The sequence below is a fragment of the Protopterus annectens genome, chromosome 4.part1, assembly GCF_019279795.1.
Source record: "Protopterus annectens isolate FY-2018-M chromosome 4.part1, PAN1.0, whole genome shotgun sequence".
Classification (NCBI taxonomy): Eukaryota; Metazoa; Chordata; order Ceratodontiformes; family Protopteridae; genus Protopterus; species Protopterus annectens.
In genome coordinates, this window is record NC_056734.1 from 629,090,652 (window position 1) to 629,116,247 (window position 25,596).

Consider the following 25,596-nt stretch of genomic DNA (forward strand, 5'->3'; position numbering starts at 1 on the left):
ATGTTCGCTTGTGAGGGGGCTCCTCTGCAGTGGGCTCAGGGGAGGACTTGGAAGAGATGGGTACCCCAAGTGGGGTAGTGCCCATCTGAAGGTACTCACAAGAGGGCTGACTCTGGATGGATGATGAGGACACAGCACCCAAACCCAAGAAAGGCTAGGGAGGACCTTGAGAAGGAGAGGTAACTACCAAACTGGACAAGGTGCTCTCTACTGCTTGGAAGACTGACGGACTGGATGAAACCTCCCCATCCCTGGTGGCCAGGGTCACCTGGGAAGGGAGAAGGGACCCTGACACAGTGCCAAAGTCCCAGGACGATATCAGCCCCAAGTTGTCCAGCGTCAAAGCCCCCAAGGGAAGGAAGCAGTCTAAAAAATCTGGACCCGAACTGCCCCCAAAGAACTAGCACCGGCCCTTCAGAGACGAGGCTCACTCTGGTCCAATGGCTGCTGAACAGGGTCAGCCAGGGACCCTGTTAGTGTCGTTAAGGGGGGGGGGTACCTGACACTGTCAGCCTCTCACTATGAATCTGAGTCCTGAAATTCCAAAACCTGTTGGGTTGGAAGAGGAGAGTGGAGACCTGTGGATGGGGAGGGTCCCCTAGCCGCATGAGTTGAGGATGGCAGCAGGCTCAACTCGATTTAGGCTTAGAGGAAAATCATCATCCTATCCATGTCTGAGGGAAGGAGACTTCTGGGTGATCTGGATGAAGCTGAAGAATGACCAGATCTTGATATCCCAAAGTTCTTTGGCTTCGAGAAGGAGTTCAGCTCCAATGTCTCGGTTCCGACCTCCTGGAGGATCCAGAAGGGGAACCCTCTATAATAACGGGACCAGACTTTACTATCGGATCCGACACTCTTATAGGATTCAAAGACTTGGGAGCCATACTGGACGGATTTGACAAACTGGCTGGATCTGGGGACGACCTGCTTTTACTTGGATCCAAAGGCCTCTGATCTGATGAGGCCTTGGACCCAAGAGCATGATCTGAAGTTCTGGGAATAACCAACCTTGGATCCGAAGCCAAAGAGGCTGGATTCTGTGATCTGAAAGCCTTGGCATTTTAGGAAGCGAGGAAGATGACACCCCAGGGGTAGGAGGAGGTCTCTTCTTTGTCTCCTGGAAAGGCTTGGAAGAAGAGTCCGAGGACAGAGTACCACCCTAAGCCAAGCCCTTAAGGAGTAACTTGTTGCAGCTCTCTGCAAGGGCCCTGGTGTTGAAGGTGGCACAAATGTCGTATTCAACCTCCAGGTGTACCAACCCTAGACAACAGACACACTCCTCATACATGTCAGAGAACGGCATCTTCCGACCACATTAGGAGCATGTCTTAAAGCCTGCAAGTTTTTCAGCCATCGTGACAAACTAACACACACACAGACATACTCAGACAGAACAGCAGAGGGTTTTATTTTTTTGTAGACAGACAGGATAACTCTAAGAAAAGGCACAATGCGCCAAGCACTTGGAAGGGGGAAGGGGAGAACCTACCTAAACCAACAACTAAGTTCTGACAGGGAGGGGAGGAAATTCAATTAAACTAAAAGGAAAGCAGTTTCAGATAGTACTCTAAAAAGGAAAAAAAAAGAGAAAAGAAAGGCAAGAAAATACCACTTAAATATGATTCCTTACACTTGAGCCAGGACCATGTCTGGAGATTCAGTGGCAAACGAGATCTGAGGGTTAGAAGGTAGCAAGGGATTATGGGAAGGGGAGCAACTTGAACTTTGGATCTGTCCAAGAAGTGGCCAGCTCAGATCTGAGGTCGGATCCTAGACCCACCTGTGAGGAATAATGATGTGAATAGAATCAGATCACAAAGAAAACTTTCCAGCAGGATGTCCATGGAGGAGGGTCATGGATTATATCCCCACTGTAAATTCAGGTTTCTGAAATTGTACTGGAAGTCAGGAGATCTGAGCATCTTGACAAGGAGGGACCGAGAGAAGTTCCATCTGCTTCAACCACACACAATAACAATGGCAGTCACGTTTCTAATGTTTGCACATCGAATACTGGTAGAAATGAAGTAACCCTGCATTCTATTCAAGCAGTCATTGTTTAGCAGGACATGGACACAGGGAAGCGTACGTGGGCTTAAGTCACTGCAGGCCCTGTAAAAGCAAATATGCAGAAGATGGGGAAACCCTTTCGGGGCAATTTTTCATGGAAAAGAAAGAATATGTAAGAGAAAAAGGTAACTTATCTGAATGTGACTTTAAAATCGTGAATCTTTCCCATAGATTGCTTGACTGTTATGAGGTCCGGGTCCTTAGCAAATGATGGACTTTTGTGCCTGCATCTTGTGCTTACGTTTGTGAGACTATTAATAATTTGAGAGATTTTGTTAGAAGACTGAATTTTAAATTTTTATAGGATAGTGATGATTGTAATAAAGTTACTGGTGTGCCAAGTGTATATATTAAACCTAGCTGTTTAGGCTTTGAGGCCTGAGTTAGAGGCCTTTCAAAATGTTATGGAAAAACGGAGAGAGCTGTTAAATAAACCTGTTGACAAATATTTTAACTCGTCTTATGATGAACATTCTGCTTTAAATAGGATGAGCAATGATGATAACGTTATGTTATTAAAAGCAGATAAAGGTGATTCTATAGTAGTTTTTGATAAAATTGCATATATAAAGGCTACGACAAAAATGTTACAAGATGTTCACTACTATAAAGAGGTCGACTTAAGTCTTATTAAAAAATCTTACAGCTTTATTGATTCTATGACAGAAGAGTGGTAATGTGAAGGCAGGATTACAAACAAAGAAGCTGGTTTTTTCACAATAAATAGCCCCACCATCAGTAAAATATCTGGCCTGCCGAAAGTTCATAAAGTTTTAGAATGTCCACTATTGAGGCCAATTGTTGCCAGCGAGGGATGTAAAACTGAGGCTATGGCCATATATATAGATAAAAAATTACAAAAAGTAGTGGAGTTAGGTGAGGCTTTTATACGTGATACATTTGCTTTTGCTAAACACATTAAAGAGATAGGGGTAGAAGAAAATGATTGCTTGGTTACTATGGACGTAAAGTCTTTGCACACCATGATACCTAATACCATTGGGGCAGATTATATTAGAATGGAACTATTAGAATCTAGGTATTACAATGCTGAAGTATCATTAACTTTAGAAATGCTGGATGTGATATCTTATAATTTTTTTTGAGTTGAATGGGTCTTTATCGACAAGTTAATGGCGTAGTTATGGGTGCCGCTACAACCCCTAGCTATGCCAATTTGTTCATGACAGCATGGGAAAAATTGTTTATTAAAGAAAATAGGCAGTACTGCCATGTTGCATATTATGGTCGCTTTCCTGATGACCTTTTTTATATGGAGAGGTGCCTTAGAAGATCTTCTATGTTTTTTGAATGAGGTGATACTTGTGATTATTTAAGTTTTACTTGGAATTATAGTTATAAAAGCATTTGTTTTTTAGATGTAGAGGTATATAAAAAGGAAATAAGCTTTGCACAAAGATATACAAGAAAAAAGTTCAAAATAATACATATATTAAATATAATAGCATGCATTCTATGTATGTAAAACACAATATTGTTAAAGGGTAGTTAAAAAGAGTGATTTGACTGACTGTGAAAACTTATTTTCATATGAAAGTGAGGCTTTGTGCAATACATTCATAGTTAGAGGCTACCCTGAAAAATGGTGAGAGAAAAATTGAGAGAGGCTAAAGAAAACAGACAAGGGCCAAATATGTATGATATTAATTCTGGATTTTGTTACAAGCAGGGGAACTAAGCAGTATGGGCTAGGGATGATTGTCCCATATTCTATTGATGGAAAGCAGATAAAAAGTTTATTTAAAGATAATTGGAAGATCCTAAGTAGTTTTCCAGGGGTGAGGAAAGTAGTGGACGATAAGCCCATATTTCTAAATAAAAAGGGCAAAAATCTTAAAAGCATTTTCCAAGATAAAGTAAAATATCTTAAAAGGAAAGAAAAAGTTTGGAAATGCCTAAATTCTGATATTTGTAAATTGGTGTACAAGGGTCCAACAGAAATGTGCCTTAATAATGTTAAAATAAATGTAATGTTAATATTTGTTGAAGTAAATTTGCAGTCTGTTTATTTGTTCAGAATGTGCCTCATATTATATTGGTAGGACTAGAAGGGTGCTTTAGAAAAGAATGAAGGAACTTATCTACGCAGTTCAGAAAGGAGATGTTACGAATACATGGGGAAAGCATTACAGTTGTACTAAATGTAGAGGGGTCACCAACGTTTATGTTGTTAGACAAAGTTTTGAACTTTGACAACAAGCATGAGTCAGTAGACAACTTAGACTGGAAGGAACAGTGTTAGATACTAAGGCTAAATATGTTAGCCAACCCTCCAGGTCTTAATGACAAAGAAAATTTTAAGGTGTATTTAAAAAAAAAAAAAAAAAAGGAAATTAAAACACTAAACATGGCACTGATATGATAATGCTGTTATTTACATGTGAGCTTTTGTATAAATTTTATACAAAATTGTTTTTAAACAAAGTTTTTTTTATAACATTTTTTTTAGAAGTTTGTTATTAAGTTGGGTTCTTTACTTGTGTAGAATGTCAGCATTTTTGCAATTATTGATCGAGTAATTCGTAGGTAGGTACTAGGCTACTGACCCTAGGGTCTATACAAACCCAGCCAAAAAGGTACCCTGGCTTTTGCCACCCAAGAAAATTATTTTCCTGTGTAATTAACCAATTTATTAGGTAATTAATGCTTAGAATGTTTGTATAAATGACCTATGCTTTTTTTGTCTTATTCAGTCTGAAGAAGAAGTCTAACATTAGACGAAAGCACTTACTGAATGAGTTTCTGTTGTGCTGGTTCATTAAAGCTGTGTTGTGACTATTTCATTTTGGGATTTATTGCTGTGTTGGTGAGTTTCCGTTTTGTACTAATTATATCCCTATTGTATACAAATTAAAGCAATGAAAAGTTTGTTTGTAAATTATTTACTATGCAGACTATACATGCAGAAGCACCTGCTGTCCAACACTTAAAGCAAAAGCTGAGCAGATGTAGGAGAACATTTCAGTCCAAAATTAATGGTGGGTGGACAGAGTAGATACAAAATGCCTTACAAATGGAGTCTGAGAATGTGTGCATGCTTTAAGGACACTGCAAGTGCACCTGCCTGTCTTCTTGCACACTGCTGAAGTGAAACAGGGAAGGAAGGACTGATGCATGGGCTATCCACATAAGCAAAGGAAGGCAAATAAAGAGAAAGGGAGGAGGGGGAATGGGGCACAATTAGTATGGATGTCAGAAGGAAAATGTGGGACTGCGAGTCCCTTAAGCCTCATACTCTCTTGCCTGCACAATCTTTTATGGCTATTTTTCTAAGGCCACCTCATCTTTCTTGATTTTTTTCAAATGAAGAGTAGAGGTCATGCAAAAAACTGCCAGAGTCACTGTATCCCAGTTGAATGTCCATCAGCTGCACCAATAATGTCACTTCTGCTTTTAAATTCCAGCACTTCTGGATTGTTTAAATGATTCAAAAATCAGATGCAACTTGCATCCTGATTACACTTTTCTTGCGTTAACATACTACCTTCTTCTGCTCAGCTAATCTATGCAGACTGTTTACTGGTACAGATCCAGGCATCTGTTTTATGATGCACACCTTTTACTTGCACAGTGGTTTACAAACACTTAAACAATTCTTTAAATCTATTATGAATCCTAACCTCTGATAATAAGCAACAGTAACAGTATTATTAACAAAGTAAATCCAAAATACAAGTCTTGGTCACTGAAGTGCACGTATTTAACCTAACTAGTCTGTTACTAGATGCACATTTAATAAAAGTGTTCCAAAAAAGAAAACAAATATTTTGTTAGCCATAAAAATACTTCAAACTAATGCTGAACATGCAACATAAATTGTAGTTACCTAAAGTTGCTGCAGCATGGTGTTCTTTGAAACTGACAGGTATTACCACAGTTCCTTACAACAGCTTAAAATCCTTCAGCCCTAGAAAGACAAAGAACAGCCATAACTTACTTAACTTTGATTACAATAAATGTATTACTCTCGTCCAAAGACATACAAACTTGCCACCCCCCCTCCAAAAAAGCCAGACTTCAAACACCTAAGCATGACGTCATATTGACTCACTCCTTGCTCACAAAATAACAAGGTACAGTTATTAGAGCCCCACTGGTCGGGGGTGTGTGAAAAAAGTCTACTCACATCTCATAACAGGCTTAAGGTGGAAATGCACACTACTACAGTAGAGAGATTACTATAATGCTAGTGGCCTAGATATATTTATCAAGTGTCCACTCTCCAATGATTAAAGCATTCTCACTAAAGACTTATTTAAAAACTCAGCTGCCTACTGTGGCTATGGCAAACAGACGTACAGGACATGAAAGAAGTCAACTTCAAGACAGAGGTAAAGTATGTAGAATTCAGATACCTCATAACACTAGGACGATGCAGCATTTTTTTGCAAGACGTGCATGATCAGCCAGCAGATTTCAAACTGTCAACTTCATACACCCAAGAAGCAGAACAGTTCTAAGTCTCAATATGCTCACTGCAGCTACCATTGCAACCACAAGCAGGATCATGACAAAGTAAGGAGAGAGGCAAAAAACATAGTGTGTGCTGTGAGACAGGATTAAAATTGTAATAATCCACATGCAATGAAAAGTGTAACCAATCCACAAACACCCCTGCCACCTCACCAAACCTCCTACATTAGTTCTGCCGACATACAAGGGTAAAGCCCTGACTAAGCCCTAGGAGGACTTGGTTTGTCTACTAAACTAGGCACTGGAAAAGTTGGACAGAGAAGGAAGAGGTGATGAGGCACAAACGCCTGCTCTTCTCTGTCAGGGAAAGGGAGAAGGAGTGAATGTCCAGGACAATCTAAACCAGTTACAATGTCAAGTAGTCACCAGACACTACAGAGGAGTATTTATTCATTGGAGGGCATTTGTTTTCTGAAACATCCTACTGGGCATACACAGTGGGAATGTCCAAAGAACAGATGCCAACACTGACTCCACCCTTCAACGCTTGCCTCTAGGTGAAACAAATGGGTTGTAGGACTCTAATCTCCTGGGTGGAAAGACTAGGCCAGTTGGGTGGCAAAAGGAAGATTTAAAAGATCACTGCAGAATCAGAAAGAGGAAAAAAAAAGCCCACTGGACTACCTTACATGCCAGCAAAGGGTGAAAAGACTGGATGACTAGTACGGCAGCATGACATGGACTGGAAAACCTTTAGGAAGGAACATCTTTACAGATCGCTCTGATTCTTTTTGCAAAAAACAGAATGAAGCAATGGTTCATAGGTTAGTACTAAGCTATCGGCCCTAGGGCCTATACAAGCCTAGCCATAACAATTCCCTGGCTATTTCTTCCCACACTATTTACTTCCCTGGACCCCTGTCTAGCAGGGCGACTGACGTGAATTGTAATGGGTATTTGGTTAAATAGGACTTAAATTTACCAGAAACAGACTGGAATAATATTGATTCAACGTTAGTAAAGAAATTATTTACAGAGTACATTCAGGAACAACAAATGATTCAGATTGTAAAAAAACCTACCAGGGGACGGAATATACTAAATATTGTTTGTGTTCCCAAAGAAATTACTGTAACTTCAAGTCACATTTTACCACCACTGATATGCAGTGATCATGGGGTTATATTAAGGTTAATTTGTTGCTAGATAATTCTGCCAATCTGAAATCTAAGCCAATGCACAGAAGGTTAATTACAGATTATAGGAAGCAATAGGAAACAAAACCAGTTACTATATAAAACTAACTGGAATGAGGTGTTCAGTGGAAAAACTGCAGATGGAATGTGGAAAGATTTTGTTTGAGTGCAAAAAGTAAAAAAAAAAATGTTTAACATCAGGATCTAGGCATGCAACATCAGGAGGGTATATTTCTATAAGAACAAGATACCCGAGTAAGGTGAGAGACAAAAAATATAAGAAATGGAAGACAGGTCGAACTACAACTTTGAAAACTGAAATAAACAAGCTGGACAAACAGATTAAGCATAGTGTTAGACCAGATCAAGAACAATTTGAAGAAAATTTATATAAAGATATTGAACATAATAGGAAACCTTTTTATAGATACATAAGATGTGGAAGGAGTAAAGATACACAAATTGATAAACCGTGTGCAGATTCTAAAATTTATTCTCAGACACAACAGATTATAGATATATTTACGAAATCTTATGCAAAACAGTTTGGGTCCACAAAAGGGGTGGTAAGTTGTCCTAGTGACATCCAGGTAACCCCAGATACTGGAATCAACTTAGATTATATTGACAAAGAACTGTGCAAACTAGATCCAAACAAAGCACAGGGAGGAGACAGAATAAGTAACAATGACCTGAGAACACTTAAGCAAGAATGTACACTACCATTATATCTATTATTCACTAGGTCATATAAATATGGGGAGATTCCTCAAAATTGGAGACATGCATTTATTAAACCTGTCTTTAAGGGAAAGGGGAGTAGGACAAACCCAGAATCATACAGACCCTTAGGTCTACTTTCATGTTGTAGAAAAATAATGAAGAAGGTAATACTGGATAAGTTATTGTCAGAACTGAATAGGCTGGGACTTGAAACCATATATCAGCATGCATATATTGAAAACAGATCTATTACCACCTGTAACATGATGTTCTATAACAATATAACAACAGCTATGAATGAAAAATTGTGCTGCAATGTGACTTATATAGATTTAACTTCAGCATTTGACAGGGTCATACACAAAACCCTGATCAATAAATTAGTACAACTAGGTATTCATCAATAAATTAGTACAACTAGGTATTGATGTACTGTTGATAAGATGAATAGCTGCATGGCTTACAAATAGGACATGGCAGGTATCACACACCAACTGGACAGGTGAAATCCTTGGTTACAGTCAAAGTGTCCCACAGGCTCTGTCCTAGGCCCTTACTTGTTTAGATTGTATCTTTCAGACTGTACTTTTTCATCTGAGGTGTTCTACAGTCTATATGCTGATGACCTGAAATTGGGTAAACTGATTACAATGTTACAGATAAGGCATCTCTGCAAAATAATTTGACTGAATTGACCGTTTGGGCACAGAAAAATAATATGTTGATAAATACATCAAAAACTAAGCATATGAGATTTGGGAGACAAACTGAAAGGTGAATATTTAATACAGCACACAGTGATTGAAACTGTAGACTCATTTAAGGACCAGTGTATATGTGTAGATTCAGCAAGAGTTTTTCTAATCGTATCAATCAATTGGCTAATGATAGTTACAGAACTATAGGGTGTATAAACAGATTTATAATGTCTAGGAAATCAAACATAATGAAGTCATTGTTTGTTAGTTACATTAGACTCAAACTTGAGTGTGGAATAACAATATGGAAACCCTATAGAAAAACAAGCATGAATAAACTGGAAAGAGTACAGCGGAAATATACCAAGGGCATCCATGGATGTGAAAATCTAAGTTATTATGAAAGGCTAAAATATCTGAACTTGTACAGCATCTCTTACCGATATTTAAGAGGAGATCTTATTCAGGTATATAGGGCATTTAGGGACAAAGTACAGTTTTGTACCTACCATAAATGTAGATGTTCGAGGATTCCATTGCTGCAGTCCTAACAATTGGGTATAGTCCGCATCCAGTCGGCCCGAATACCAGAGTATAAGGCTGACGTCGGTCATGGCGCATTAGACTGACGTCAGTACGTCAGGGTACTAATGCGCATGACCGGCGTCCTATCCTCAGTCTTTTCTTGCCCCAGATGTCAGAAGACCCTAAAAAGACAAGGCCCAAAAAAACCTGCACCAAAACATGAACAATATATACAAAAATAGAAGCAGGTAAACTCACCTACACTACCACCCCTAAACACAGAGGGGAAGGAGGGAGGGTAAATTGGACTGCAGCAATGGAATCCTCGAACATCTACATTTATGGTAGGTACAAAACTGTACTATGTTCTTCGTCTTCCATTGCTGCAGTCCTAACAATTGGGTAGAATCCCAAAGCAGAGGTAAGGGAGGCTGGCAAATCATAAAGAAGCAGGAGCTGACAACATGCCTTGCAAAACAGCTGTGGCAAAACCAGCCCTAGACTTAGAGTAGATAGGAAGGTGATAATGCTTAGAGAAAGTATGCACTGAACTCCAAGTAGCTGCTTCCAAAATATCCTTAGTTGCCACCCCGTAGAAATGCTGTTGAAGTGGCAGTAGCCCTAGTGGAATGAGGCCTAATCCCAGCTGGAACCTCCTTGCCATGATGGGAATAACAAAATGCAATGCAAAAGCCAATCCACCTAGAAATAGTTTGTTTTGACACAGGCTTGCCCTGCGAACTCAAAGCAAAAGAAACAAACAACTGCTGAGACTGTCTAAAATCCTTAGTCCTGCTTAAGTAATAACGCAATTGCCTGTGTACATCTAAAGTATGCAAAATCTTTTCCCCTTTATTTTGGGGGTCTGCATAAAAAGTAGGCAAATGAATAGTCTGGTTTAAAGCCACACTAGAAACTACCTTAGGCATAAAGGAAGGATTAGTACGTAATGATACCCTATCCTTATGGAAAATCAAAAAGGGCTCGACTGCCATAAGGGCCTGCAACTCAGACACCCTTCTTGCAGAAGTAATAGCCAACAAAAAAGCAGTCTTCCATGACAAATATTTCAAATCAGCAGTAGCCGCAGGCTCAAAAGGTTGTAGAGTAAGTTTTTCCAACACAAAATTGAGATCCCAAGCAGGAGTAGGAGCTCTCATGGGGGTCTTATATTCTTTGCCCCTCTAAGAAACTGCTTGAACAAAGGATGTGAAAACAAAGGTGGGTCACAATCATAGTGAGCTGAAATTGCTGCAGCATGAATCTTAATAGAAGAGAAGGACAACCCTTTGTCCAATAGCTCGGTAAGATATTGAAGAGCCACACTCAAATTAGGCTCAGAAATCTCCAAATTCCTTGCTGCACTCCAAAATAAAAATCTCTTCCATTTTGCTGCGTACACTCTCCTTGTACTAGGTCGTCTAGCTTCCATAATCACATTCAAAACTTGTTGAGGAAGTTGAGACCTGCTGTGTTTCAACACAGAATATGCCAGGCTGTTAGATGAAGAGAGTGAAGCTTGACATTGAGCAGATGACCGTCCTCTTGAGATAACAGATGAGGAATCAGTGGTAAAGGCCATGGAGGCTTCTGTACCAGACTCCGTAGTAGTGGGTACCAGTGTTGCCGAGGCCAATCTGGAGCTATCAAAATCATCCTTGGCCTGTCTTGTCTGACCTTTAATAGCACCTTTGGAAGAAGAGGCAGAGGTGGAAAGGCATACACATGAAGATTTTCCCAACTGAAAGACAGAGCATCCACTTTCCAAGCTGTGTGATGAAACCCCTTTGTGCAATACTTTGGCAGCTGGTGGTTTAGTGGAGAAGCGAACAGATCTATGTCTGGAGTTCCCCATGACACTGTCAATGTCTGAAATACATGAAGATCCAGTTTCCACTCGTGGGGATCCATGATTTGTCTGCTTAACACATCTGCTAAGGAGTTCTGTGCTCCTGGCAGAAACCTTGCCTGAAGAGTTAGTTGCAAGCTTAGCGCAATCTCCCATAAAATCATTGCTTGCCTGCATAGAGGATAAGAATGTGTTCCCCCTTGCTTGTTGATGTACCACATGACAGTTGTGTTGTCTGTTAGAATCAACACCTGTCCTGGAAGAAGTAACTCTTTGAAAGCCAGTAAAGCGAACTGGACTGCTAACATCTCCTTCATGTTGATATGTAGATGCTGTAGTCTGGCAGGCCACTTGTCTTGTATCCACTTTCCATTTAGATGAGCTCCCCAAGCAATGTCCGAGGCATCTGTCGTTAAAATCTGACTCGCCTCTGGCCGGGTCACAGAGAGTCCCTTGTTTAGGTGACATTCCTGAGCCCACCAAAAATTCCCTGTGAAGGCAAGGTATTATGGGAATGACAGTGTCTAAATCCTGGCAGTGCTGTGTCCATACATTTTGAGATACCATTGTAACTTCCTCATATGCAGTTTGGCATTGGGAAGCACCAGAATACAAGATGCCATGAACCCTAATGCTTGAAGGACTGTCTCTGCAGTCAGCACGGACTGATGAGATAGATGATGGAAGTAAAGTGATAGACTCATTTGTTTGTCCGGGGTTAACAAGGCCATCTGGGCTGCTGTATTCAGTCTCACACCCAGAAAGCACATGTCTTGAGAGGGTACTAGACTGGACTTTATTTCGTTCACAGAATACCCTAGGCATCTTAGCACTGCTATAACATATTCCAGATGCTGTAAAAGGTCTTCCTTTTCTTGAGCCAGAATCAGGCAGTCGTCTAAGTAAGGATAGATTTGAATTCCTTGTAGCCTGAAGTAAGCTATCACTGGAGCCAGAACCTTGGTGAATACTCTGGGCGCAGTAGATAAGCCAAAGGGCAATGCAGAGAACTGATAATGAGAACCTCCAGCTCGAAACCGCAGATACTTCCTGCAACTTAGATTGATAGGCACATGAAGGTAAGCTTCCTTGAGATCTAAAGTTACCATCCAGTGATCTTTGCCCAGCAGAGGTAAAAGCTGTTGTAACGTCAACATCTTGAACTTGGGAATGTCCAGATAAGTGTTGAGGAGAGATAAATCTAAAATTGGTCTCCACGTGTTCCCCTTCTTTGGTACTAGGAACATGCGGGAATAAAATCCTAGGCCCCTTTCTGATACAGGGACTGGCTGAATGGCCCCCATTTTGAGTAACTGAGAAACTTGTTTGTGAGCCTCTTTTCTTTGTGGAGGAGGAACGTCTGGCATGCCTTTGAAAGGGGGCATTGTATGGAAATAAAACCTGTAACCGTGGTGAATAATGTCCAACACCCATCTGTCTTGAGTAATTAAATCCCAATTTTCTTTGAAAAGAGACAGTCGTCCTCCCAAAGGAGCTGCCAGACGAGAATCTACTGGCAGCTGAAAAGGCAGGTCATTGGGTCTGCTTACGAAAGGACTGACCCCTGCCCTCACCAGAAGTCTGAGCAGGTGAACTCCTGTTCTAGACCTAAAAGAACCTTGAGCCCTGCCCCTACCACGTCTAGACCTACCCCTAGACTGGGAGTCATAAGCAGGATAAGTCCACCCTTAGCAGGCCAATTTCTACTAAACTTCGGTGGCTGTACCTGCAAAAATCCTTAACAGTTTGCATAGATTTAGCTTTGTCCTCCATTTTCTTTAAAACTGCTTCCACAGGCGAACCAAACAACACATCAGACTGTAAAGGTGCATCCAAAATCCTTGTCTTAACATGCTCAGCCAAATTTTGATCCCTTAACCAGGCATGCCTGCGAAGAACCGAACTAGTGGCAGCCACCCTCGAGGAGGCCTGCACAGCATCAAAGCCACATTGCAAAGAATGCTTGCCCACTTGTTCAGACACATAAACCAAATCCAGCAACTCTTTACACTCAATACCTTCCGCCAAAGCATCCACCTTAGACTTCAATTGAGAAAGGAGATAATTTTGATATTTCAGCATGTGGAACTGACAATTCAATGCTCTCATGGCTAGAGTGGAAGAAGTATACAGTTTCTTACCCCACCTATCCAAAGCCCTAGCCTCCTTGTCAGTGGGAACAGGATTTCTAACCACAGAGGCTTTAACACCTTTAGGCCCCTGAGAAACAGTTTCTGGGTCCGCCCTAGGACTCCTAAACAAATACTTATGAGCTTCGCGCACCCTATAGTACCTATCAGGTTTAACAGGAGCAGGAGGCAAAGAATCAGGGTTCAGGGAAGCCTCTGCAAAAACATCTTCCACCACAGTCAACACAGGAGGTATAGCTAAGGGCCTATGCTGGGGTAAAACAAGAATTCCCTAAGCCTCTTCCTGGAATCAGAGTAATCCTGGCCTTCCCATTTAAAGTGCTCCCTCATGGAATGCAGAGTCTCTGAAAATGAAAAATCCTCAGGAGGAGAAGCCGAAGGAGTGGCATCATCCACATCAGAATCAGAATAAGGAGGATACTCCTGTAAATCATCCGCAGAGGACTCAGAAGCCTCTGAACCTTGTTCAAAACTGGCAAACTCCGGCTCCACCCTAGGCTTCTTAGCAGGAGGGCCCATAGAACCTCTAATCATAGTAATCAAATCTTCTGCCATTTTAAGCATATGTTTCTTAGGTACAGAACCCGAAAAACTAGGAGAAGCCCCCACTGAAGCTGAAATTGGCCTACCTCTAAAAGAAGCTTTAGCAACAGAAGGAGAGGCTCTAACTAGAATAGGCACCTGAGAAGCCCCTTCAGCCTGGCCTGCCTCCTGAGATGGGACATCCTGTAACAGTAAAGTTTCTGCCGGAGACTCCATAGAAACTCCTGGCAAAACCTCTGGCTCCACTGAGCCTGCTAAAGAACCGACGTCCGGGACCGCCGGTTCTTCAACCCTAGGCTTCGCTGTTTTGTCCTTGCGCTTCTTGGACGAAGCGGGCGTCGGAGCATCCGACGGCATTTTATAATTGCAACGTTTCCCAAACACTAACCTGGCACAGTCTAACCTCCTCTTAATAGTGCGTTTGTTAAACCTAGCACAAGAGCGGCAACCAACAACGTCGTGCTCAGGCCCTAAACAAGGTATACACAAAGTATGGAAATCCTTATGCGGTATCTGTTTCCCACAAGAAATACAGTTATTCACTTTTTCTGACATCCGGTTAAATACTGAGGCAAGAAAAACCAAAATGTTCTAACGGGTACTTAGCCAACTCTGATTCGGTCTGAAACTCCGGTTTCGGAAATATCTCAGAACGCCAACCTGCACTCGCAAAACTGCTTCTGCATCGGACCACGCGGCAAAAAAGACTGAGGATAGGACGCCGGTCATGCGCATTAGTACCCTGACGTACTGACGTCAGTCTAATGCGCCATGACCGACGTCAGCCTTATACTCTGGTATTCGGGCCGACTGGATGCGGACTATACCCAATTGTTAGGACTGCAGCAATGGAAGACGAAGAACATCTACCTCTGGGAATGTTTGGGGTTATCAAAAAGTACTAGAGAATCATCAGATAACCTATGTAGAAAATTCTATAGAAATGAGAAGTGTACTAACTGGTTCTCTGACAGAGCAGCTGATGCTTGGAACAGACTACCAAATTACATTAAAGCAAGTACTAGTTTAGATAATTTTAAGAACAGCCTGGACATTTATTATGGGAACAAGTGTTTTGGTATATTGGCAAGCTAGAAGGGCATTAATGCCCGTGCTTGAAACATTTTATGTACGTACATATGTATATGGTTACTGTGATTACATGGTATAAATTTCTGGTCTTCACCAGATGGTATTCCTTGCATATAAAATATAACCTCTTACGTGCATTAACCAATGTACAGGCAGAGGGGCAGGGAACAATGACTGGGATCATCCTCTCCACTAATAATTTAGGAATTCTTCTCCTAAAAAAAAAAATCATAAACGCAGGGATGAGTATTCTGTTGATCATGCATCACTCACAGATGTCTGTTTAAAATGTCTGAATACCATAATTGTGATCCTTGGACTTGCAGAACTGCAGGGGTGAATGTGAAAGAATATATACTTAGTCTGGTACTGTGGTATCTTTAAGCATTTCTCCAACACCAAGGTACAACTACTATGGATTTAGTAAACATAAAAAGGATAAACTCACCCCTCCATATCAGAGAAAAGTAAAAAGCCCACTGCAAAAAAGCTTAAAATATGTTAAAAGCGAGTATTTGGAATATGTTTTTAATACAATTTAAATAAGTCAAAAAAATACTGTTTACAATAATCTTAGCAAAATCTGTTAAACACTATACACAGATATAAGACGAAACACATGAGCAGACCAACTGCCATCGCACTCACTGTAATTAAATCAGCTTTTCCAGTTGTCTATACTCATAACAGTAAAGATGGTCAACATACAGTCAAGCGATATCTGGAAAGTATTTCTAGTTTAGTACATAAAACTAGTAAGAAATCAGTTTTGAATGGTAAAAAGGGATGTAATTAAAAGATAATTCATGCTCTTCTCTGAAACTATGAGGCAAGTGCATTTGGTGACAAGTAACTGGTGGTGTTTTTTAAATGACAGCCTTCTTCATTTCTTTCACACTTGCAAATTTGTTTTAGAGCCAAGGGCAGATGCACTAAGGGATAGCACACAATTAGTATATGTTGCCAGTTGTTTAAGTTGTGAAGCATTTTACATGGGCAAGACTGAAAAACGTCTTTACTGAGCACTTGAACATAACTGCACCACAAAATAAAAGGAATACTTTGTATAAGCATTAAGTATATGTCAAAATTTTAGAAAATGTATACTTTTCAGTGAGGAGACTCAAAAACATACCCAAGAAGGAGCAATGTTAGCAGCAAGTTGGAGAACTTGGAATTAAAATGGCAATTTAAACTCAAGGTGGTCTGCTTTCTTGGTCTGAATAGACATTTAGACATAAAATATTTTGAAACAATAGATTTGGATTAAAATAGTAATATTTGTGATTTTTTCTTATTTTTATAATTATTGTAATTGTTCAGCCGATTATACTGTATACATTCTGGTCATATGACGTGTAGAAAGTCAAATGCTTTGTCAGGTGATTTTATATTCAACATATAAGAATGTCTCTCATATGTAGTTGGTTCTGATGAAGTTAGAGATGTGCTTGACAAAAAGCACTTAACCTTAAATAAAAAAACAGGTAAGGTAGGAGTCGGTCATTCTACAGTATATTGAATTATTTGTTTGCCCTTTTTACACCCGTTGAGGACTTGGTTTCAACTATTTTTGGACTAGACACTCACTTCATAAAAAACACAGAACTAAACTCCAACTATATTAATATCATAAAAAGATCTAATCAGCATTACTGAGAAACCTATTGGACACCTTGTAGCAAATAAACACTGTATCAACCTATGAAGGCACCACGGCCATCTCCTAAACCAATAGCACAGACCTCAATTATTTACCAGATCACTTTTACATGTTTAACATTTTAGCTACATACGGTGATAATCCACTTAACCACTGTATGGCATAATCTGTTCACTTTGATAATGAGCTCCATAATCACAGCTAACAGGCAATTTGACTCATGGCCTTTGTCGTTAGACTACACAATAATGGGACATTGTTCATCTTGTCCCACTACCCCTGGGACATCCTCTGTGTCACCACCACTCTTCAGTGGGAATACAGCATTGGATGGTCCCAATTCAAACATCCACACCGTAGGATGTCATTCTCCACATGCCAGCACTAGCAAAAGCCTGAGCCTCTAATTAACCTCAAGTTCCCTGGGATGCAATCAGAACTTTATCCCTCTACCCCAAAGGATCTGGCTAACAGCCAAGCTACTTTCACCATCTACTGCACTTAAAGGTAAAAACATTACTGCACAGCTTTTTAGTAGCCGAGTATTTGTAGTAGATATTCTACATGCTGTTTATAAACCACAACTAAAATTATAAAGAGATGGGCCAAAAATAACTTGCATAATACACACACACACAATTTTATTTATATATATATATATATATATATATATATATATATATATATATATTTTGTACTTTAAAAAATTTTACTTTCTTCTCAGCGGGTTAGAGCACAAATCATAGCATAAGTAGCTGCAGGCTCACCATGATTTAAATTTAAAATAACAAAAATGGTTCAAGTCCCATCACAACAGGTAAACAAAGACAAAACAATGTGCATGCAAATAGAAATACTACGTCCACAACTACGCAATGCACTTTATTACAGTTATATGCATTCTCAATCTACCCATATGCTCAACTGAATTCAGATTTTAACAAACGCAGAAACAGTAAAAGGCCGTATGATTTTCTGCACTGAAAGTTCACGATAAGAAACACTATCAACAGTTTGAGAAAGAAGAATATGTTTATTCTTGCTTTTCTGAAATCATGAAATGCAAAGCAAAATGCCGCAGGTCTAAGTGAAATGTGTTTGCCGTCCTGTCCATGTTAAAAAGTATTGTGTACAACAACTACATCTCTGAAAATGCGCATAATAAAAAACAGATTAGAGCTGCAGAATCAGGACAGCATCTATAAGTTATACTAGTTCTACTGAGATAATGTGCTGTATACAACTGCACATTAAGACCGTTTAAAGCTGCAGCCCTAGCAGCCACATTTTTTGGAGTGGTAGATTACCTGCACGCCACCTTACTAAGCAAAAGTTCTTCCATCGTACTTAAATATCTTTCTTTTTTATGCTCTTGCCTGTTGACCTTCAAGCCTCACTAATGTCTCCTCAGTTTATTCATCATCCTACATTTGGCATCCTCAGTACAGGGTTGGGAGTCAACTACAGGGATGCCATCCAGGAACCCATGGAGATGTTATGTTCCTTCAACTGTATCCCCATAATAGCACTATTTCTACTAAGCTCCTAACTCTACTCCTTGTGGTTAAAATGAACACTAATCACCAAAAGCATCCTACATCCTCCTCTTGCTTGTGTTTCTCCACCCACAACCTATGAGGGCTACCATCACGAGCTTGGAATTGTCAAGCTCATACCTTCTCCCTAATCCTGATCACTTCATTGTTGTGCAAGACTCCACCTTCATGGTGGTAGTGGCAACTGGCTGACTGGAACCACATCTCCCTCCCCTTAGGATGGGCAGAGCAGCACAGGTCACCCACTCCCCATCTTTCCCCTCCTGGCTCATCCTATACCCGAGCTGTCAGATGATCACTGATCATCTGGAATGCAGTCAGGGCTTCATCCTTCCATTTCATAGAGTCAGTCACTCTCAAATTATGTTAATAGCACATACTAATATCACAAAGAAATAGGTGTGTACATAATTATGTAGTAAGGGGCTTTCAGACAGCTACCTTGAGCAACTGAGGCCTCTTGGTTTCTTAGGCAATGCTACTCATCTGCAAACAGCAAAACAAAAGTTTAGACACTTTGGTCAGAAAACGGGCATCTATTACTATGCCACAGACATGGAAAAGGCTGCAACATTCGAAATGGAGTATGTAGATCAATATGCATGTGTATATACCTTTAAGAAGCTATCCAAGGGCTTGCACTAGAGTATAACTACTGAGCACGTGCGAGACTGACTGCCATTTTGTAGTTAGTTGTTGAGATGTGAACATGTACGTATCTAAGCTCTGTTTGCTAGTTAGTTTATTTGTATTTAGTGATGCTGCTATCCATCCTGATGTTTGTATAGTAAAGCATCTCAATGAAACCCCAAGCCTTATTATTTGTATTAGACATGAATGAGCAACATGCTGAGAGACGTGGCATGTGTAAAAGGACATGGTACCAGAAGCGGCATATCTAAAAGGTTCTGAAGTCAGAAGCTGCATACAAAAGAAGCATGAAGTTTAAAACTGCTTGGCGAAAATGATTTAAGGCACTTATCCAGATGCTGGTGGAATATACAGCAGTGGACCATCTGTGCAAACTTCGTAAAATAGGTAAGACAAGAATTTCATGTAAAAAATCTTGCTCAGCACTATTTCTTTTCGCATAATATGAAACGAGGCATACAGAACGCTCTAAATAATTTTTGCATAAACAGATATGTACGATATTGATAAAAATATTCTAATTACTATGGAAAATGTATGAACTAAAGTCCAATTGTATAAAACAAATAAAATAAAGGGGAAACTAAAACATTTTTGAAAAGCCTATGCATTTTCATATTAAGCAAAGATATCAGAGTTATCAGAAGTGTATAAAGTGTTCACATGTTTGTGCAGTGTTATTGTAACGTTATTTTGTAAAGTACAGCCATTACAAGGCATACTTTGCAGAGTACAGCCATTACAGAGCATATTTCGCAAAGTACAGTATTTCAAAGTGTTCATTGTGCATCTGAATGTTGGTACAAGCTCACAGAACAATTTGTTCATACATAATTACAAGGGCCATATATTTTTAGTGTGTTTGTGTATATTTTGTATGCATGGCAGATGGATTTCGAAAACCCAGTGCACTTAAGTGTTTGACAGTAATATTGCTAAGAACTGGAGTGTGTTTTAGCAAAAGTATGACATTTTCATACAGGCTGCATTTTCTGATAAAGATGACCATACAAAGGCATTTATTCTAATTAATTTGGCTGGGTCAGAAGCTATAGAAAGGGAATGCTCATTTGTGTATGCACCTGCTATTTATGCTGGCGAGGGGGAAAACTGTCACACTGTTCTACAGGCCAAGTCAAGGGAGGACCCTGAGTGCTTAAAACGTAAATATAGAGAAATGCGTAACCTCCAGACAAATGTTACAATGGGAATGCACTTATTTTACACAAGGGATCAAAAGCCTGGTGAAACTTTTGCAGCATATATAACTGTCCTGAGAAATAAAGCTAAAACGTGCAGATTTCATGATTTAAGGGATTGTGTAGCATAAGATTTTGATTTGGGACAGTGATTTAACTTTGAATAGGGCCATGAGATTTGTCAGCTATATGAGCTCACAGAAAAGCACACAAATATGCTTATAAATGAGAGCAGCTCTACAAGGCACAGTGATAAAGCTCATGTTAATGTACACAGCACGTAGTTAGAAGAAACAAGCCCAAGCACATGGCGCCCTGCCACAACTACTGGTAAACCCCAGAACATTCTAGTACATTCCAGACTTCGCACAGACTCAGTGAAGCATAACAGTGAGCACACTCAAAGCATGGGCCCCCACCCAATTTCATTGTCAACTGTTGTAACTGCGGCAACAATCATGAATCTAAAAGTGTTTAGCTTTTGGTCAACAATGCCACAAATGTAATAAATGGAATCACTTCAAAAGATTTTGTAAGTCAAAAGAATGTGGGCACTCTTATTAAAAAGGGAACATTTTAAGAAGTGAGTTGATCAGTTAGACTGTGGCAAGTCTACTCTTTATGTTGATGGTGTGTCACTGCTTCATGAAACGGTCAACGCAGTTGACGGGCAAAGAATGAAGTATTTTGTACTGTTCAGATAAATGGCAAACCTACAGAGCTCAAAGTTGATGCATGTTCTAAGTGCAATGTTATGTCTGCAGAAACATTTCCCAGAGTACGTCAAGGTGAAAGGCTCGATTTGGCAAGGTATGCGAAACATGTTGCTTATGGAGGTGAAGAAACTCAAACCAAAGGCTCAGTAGTGCTTTCATTTTACTCGGCATAAAGATGCTAAGACTTATTTTATGTGGTCAAGAGGCAGTCAGTCATTATTAGGGCTCAAAGACTCAGAAAATGGGACTACTTTCATTTAATAAGGAAGTCCACCAAGTTAGCTTAAAGGACCACTACGCTAATTTTGCCCAGCACATTTTTATAGGTTCATAGGTGTTTAATAGGCTAACGACCACAAGTGCTTTTTTAAGCCTGACCATGCATCTCTGACGAGTTCTGATACCCTTGATAAGTGATGTCCAAATTTGACAACTTGGACCAAGCAGAGAGATGTGCACTGTTTTCTCTGGCTAAGGACAACAACATCCGTAGCATGGACCCTGATAAAGGGGGTGGTGTCATTGTCATGGACAAAAATTTGTATTCTTCCAAGATGTTTGAATAGGAGACATTTTTTGTCAACATTTCTCTCAACAAGATAAATATTGCTTACCATGACATTGATTTGGCCCTAGAATATATGTTTATTACATTTGACATTCCATCTCACCTTAGGGAGTACATTTATGTTGGTAAACCTAGAATTCCTGGTATTTTTTGTATCCCTAAGATGCATAAGTCCGTGAACAACCCACCACTTAGACCTACTGCTGTCTCCGGAGGTTTGAAGACAGAGCCTTTGGCTAAATATGTTGATTACAGACTTAAATCTTTCTCCATGGACAAACCCCACATTCTTAAGGATTCTTGGCATTTTTTGGAAGTACTTTGTTCAGTACCCTATGATGAAGGGGTTATTCTGGTTACTACTGACATAAAAGACTTACACTCAGTCATTCCTCATGGGGAGGGTATGGAGTTATTCCATTATGCTATGAACAAAGGGACCTACTTACCTAATAATGATGTTTTACTGTTATTGCAATGCATGGAATTAGTTCTTGCTAATAACTTTGTCTACTTTAACGGCAAATACTTTAAACAGCATAGGGGGTTGCCATGGGTGCAGCTTCTACCCAGTCTTTGCAAAGATGGTGTTGTGGGCTTAGGAAAAAAAACAAAGTGTTTAACATCCTATAATGCCTATTTAAAATTGTATTTGAGGTATTCGGATGATACTTACATTTTGTGGAGTGGTGCTATTGAATTACTGGACATATTCATTCAATTCTTGCATGGTATTACGGATTTTTTGGAATTCACTTGCCAACATCATTTTTCAGAGATTAGTTTTTTTGATATTCTGTTCAGCAAGGATTCCATTAACAATTGTTTTTTGTCCAGTATTTTTCGGAAGCCCGACTATTCTAATTCTTTTTTTTACATTTTGACAGTCAACACCCATTATGGCAGAAGCAGAACTTGGTTAAAGGACAACTCATCAGACTCAGCTGCTTGGTTTCTAATGATGCTCATTTCTATGATGAGGTTAATAAGATGAAGCATACGTTTCTCGAAAGGGTTTACCCTGAGGATTTCCTTGATACATTGCCACAACATGTAATTAGTTCCAGGCACACTAGACATAGACCTATTTTGTGCCCTTGTGGTGGTACTACCAATGATGATGAGACACCAGCTCCGTTTCATCTAATGACCTTTCGAGAGCTTTGGTTTTACCTTATGGTAAAGGTATTGATACCCTGAAACCAGACATTGTACAACATTGGTCTACTGTCTTTTCCTGCATGGGTCTTACTGGTAAATTGGGGACTTTTACCCAAATTTGTATTCCAGAATAGTAGAAATATCAAAAATATCATTGAATGGCAAGGGGCCTATAATGAAAAGTTTATAAATCAGTGGGGTATGAAGAAATGTGGCTCCTATAAACAATGGAAGTTCATTCTTGAAGGCTCCAGTATACACATTCATGGTTATCCACACATTATTCCTGTGAAGGGTCGATATAACTAACTCTAGAGGAGTGGTGCATGTGGCTGTACGTGTGTCTTGCCCATCATTTTATGCTGGCAAGACTGTTGGGCCTTTAAAGACATGAATTTATCAACACACATACGCTATTCGTAAGTCCAATCACACTAATGCTTTCTTTAAGCATAGCTTAGTTTGCAAGGACTTCAAAAAATGTTCTTTTTCTATACTTGAACAGGTAGAACAAAAACCGGTGGGGGGTGACTGGGAAAACCTGCTTGAAAAAAGGGAATTCCATTGGCAAGTCTTACTGAACTGCACTTGTCCACCTGTTATCAATGACGTAATTTCCTTAAAACCTGTTTTAAAAGGCAGATCTTTATGTATTTGTTAATCTTGTTTTTTAACCTTATGCACTCTCCTAGTGATATTATGGACTGTTTGTTGTTTTTTTTCTTTTACCATAAGTCGTGTTTACATGTATATCTTGAAATGTTGGCAGCTTTATGATTTTAATTGTAGTAGTTTTAATAATGGTGTATTTTACTTTAAGGAAAAAAAGGGTGTGTTTCTGGTACGAACAGAGATAGTGACAAACTGCCGCTAAAAGCTATAACCTTGAGAGAACGAGATGTTTATTTAAACCAGTCAGTCAGATAAAATTCAAAACAACTACATATAAATTCCCCACCAAAACCTCTAATGGTTTTGAATTTTAACTGACTGTTTGGTTTGCCATATTTCTGATGAAGTCTGAACATTTGTGTTAGACGAAAAACGTGTTTATTGAGCATTTTAAATAAACATTGCGTTCTCTCAAGGTTATAGCTTTTAGCGGCTTTTTGTACAGGTGTGTTTTTGGTGCCATTTTTTTAAAATAGTTGTATTTAAGCATGGTTTCTTTTTGGTTTTATTCAGTTTCTGAAGAAGTTCCTTACCAGAGTGAACGAAAGCACTTAAACTGATGTGTTTTGGATGTAATAAATTCTGGTTCATGATTCCTGAGTAGCATTTTTTTCTTTTTATACCCTTGATAAGTTTAAGCATGGGCCTAGGAGATGAACCATTTACAGGTTACCTGTATGCATCAGACACATAGGTGACAAACCAGGCATGCATTTCCAGTTTCCCATCCAATTGTCAAAGTTGCACTTGAATTGGATTAGGGAGAAACTCTGCTTCACATGGATGGAGAGCCAGTTCCATTGACGGGGTACTTTTCTACCTATGCTGATCTTTTCCAAGACAAACTAGACAAACCTCCAGTTGTGTACTCCATGAAGTTAGACCCAGAGGTCAGTCCAGTTACCAGGCCAGCACAAACATTTCCAAATAGCCATGCAGGACAGGGTCAAAGCATAGTTAGATAAAAATGGTGTGACAAGTTATGATTTGTCCAATGGAAACTCCAACAGAATGGGTATGTTCTACGGTAGTGGCACATAAGAAAAACTCAGATGACATCAGAAAGTACAGTTGTGTACACTTACCATAAATGTAGATGTTTGAGTGCATTCACTGTTGCAGTCATCACACTTGGGGGTTATCTGCCTGCAGGTAGCCCTCAGTCGGCCCAAATACCAGAGTCTTGGGATTTCTGCGTCGGATGCTGTGCCTCTTCCATGACGTCAGGTCATCAGGGGTACAAAACATGCAGCCAATGCCATTACATCAGTTTTTCTTGCCCCAGATGTCAGGAGCCCTCAAAATAGGAAGCAATTACATGGTATGGAACACCTCCAGTAAAAAGTAAATACACTGCCATAAGATATGGCCAAAAAAAGGATAGGTGGAAAGAATAGAAAAGTCAGGGGGCTGGAGAGAGGGTAACCAGGACTGCAACAGTGAATACACTTGAACATCTACATTTATGGTAAGCGTACACAACTGTACTATGTTCTTCATGTTTCACTGTTGCAGTCATCACACTTGGGTAGATTCCCAAAGCTGAGGAAGGGTGAAGGCAGTCAAGAAGTATTGGGGCTGGTTAGCAGGCCTTGTAAGACTGCTGTGGCAAATCCAGTTCTGGATTTAGAAAAAATAGGTAAGTGGTAATGTTTGGTGAAGGTATGTACTGGGTAATGTTTGGTGAAGGTGTGTACAGAACTCCAGTTTGCAGCTTCCAGAATGTCCCTGGTAGGGACTCCCCTGAGGAATGCTGTAGAGGTTGAGGTAGCCCTAGTGGAATGAGTTCTGATCCCCTGTGGGGTAGGTTTTCCATGGTGTTTGTAACAGAAATGGATGCAGTGTGCTATCCACTTGGAAATGGTTTGCTTTGAAATGGCCTTGCCTGTGCCCCTGTAGCAAAGCTGACTAGCAGCTGATCAGATTTTCTGAAAGGTTTAGTTCTGTCAAGGTAGAACCTGAGCTGTCTGTGCATGTCCAAGGAGTGCAGAATCCTTTCCCCTTTATTCTGAGGATTAGGGAAAAAGGTTGGTAAATGGATGGATTGGTTTAAAGCCACACTGGATACCACCTTGAGCATACATGATGGGTTAGTCCTGAGGGAAACCCTGTCCACATGGAAAATAA

At 39.9% G+C, this 25,596-nt stretch overlaps 1 protein-coding gene across 1 annotated transcript in view; it reads right to left on the minus strand.

The window, feature by feature from the left end:
• The window catches only part of PIK3CA (phosphatidylinositol-4,5-bisphosphate 3-kinase catalytic subunit alpha), a 1,902,358-nt gene that overhangs the window by 1,648,517 nt on the left and 228,245 nt on the right, over positions 1-25,596 (minus strand). Inside the window, exon 3 of the mRNA XM_044070443.1 lies at positions 5,921-6,001. The gene's annotated coding sequence lies outside the window, so the exon portion shown is untranslated. The remainder of the gene's footprint in view (positions 1-5,920; positions 6,002-25,596) is intronic.